Here is a 909-nt window from a genome sequence, read left to right on the forward strand (position 1 = left end):
TAGATAGCGCACGGTTGGAGACTTGGAGTAGGCTATCAAACAGGTGATGCATGTATAGTGATTACCTAGCCATTTCAATCATGATTAAGTTTAGCCAATTAGTCTATATCATGACTTTGTGATAAAATGCCATGTCGCAGGGCTGAGTTTTATAGCCTGCCCTTGTTGTTGATGTGCAGTTGTTCACTCTTGGCCACTGTGCGCTAAGTACCAGCGCGTCGTGTTGTGCGGCAGAAGCCATCCTATTTCGGTGGACACATAGCAACACGGAGAGAGAGGGGACATGGAGAGAGAGAGCTGAGACTTCAATATTCTGCCACACGAGTCAGAGCCAGCCTAGACTAAATCAAATAGGAGTGTTGCTTTTTAGATTTAACGATTTTATTTCAGATGTCTCCCATTCGATCATTGCACTGGGGCACGAGAGAGTGGGATTAGGGGATAGGCTATATTGCGCATGGTGCTTTATCAGAGGGGCTTTGATAGGCCTATCGGTTGTGACAGTCGGACTGCGCCTGCCTGGAATACAGGTGTTATTTGGTAACAAATGGACGCAGAACACATGATGCTCTGTGAGCAGATTGTCAACACTCGCGATTTCATCATCTCAGTTACATGCACCTCCTCTACCTCGGGGAAGTCGGTATTCCGTCGACGATGAGGTTGTATCCTTGGCAACCACGGTTGTGGCCAAGTCTGTGAAGGGGGATATCAGCCCCTCTATCTGGACTTTAGCATTTTTCATCTCTGTGCGCCCTCAGTCGGATGGAGTTCTGACCGTATGATGTTTGTTTAGCCTACAATGGCTGTAGATTATTTGCGAAATGCATGACCGTTTCGAATTAACACCCAGTGATTATTACATGCCGTTATCTCCGTGATTACTCATTCAGAAGATACCTCCTCAAT

The sequence above is a fragment of the Coregonus lavaretus genome (genome assembly GCF_964263955.1).
Source record: "Coregonus lavaretus genome assembly, chromosome: 13".
Classification (NCBI taxonomy): Eukaryota; Metazoa; Chordata; class Actinopteri; order Salmoniformes; family Salmonidae; genus Coregonus; species Coregonus lavaretus.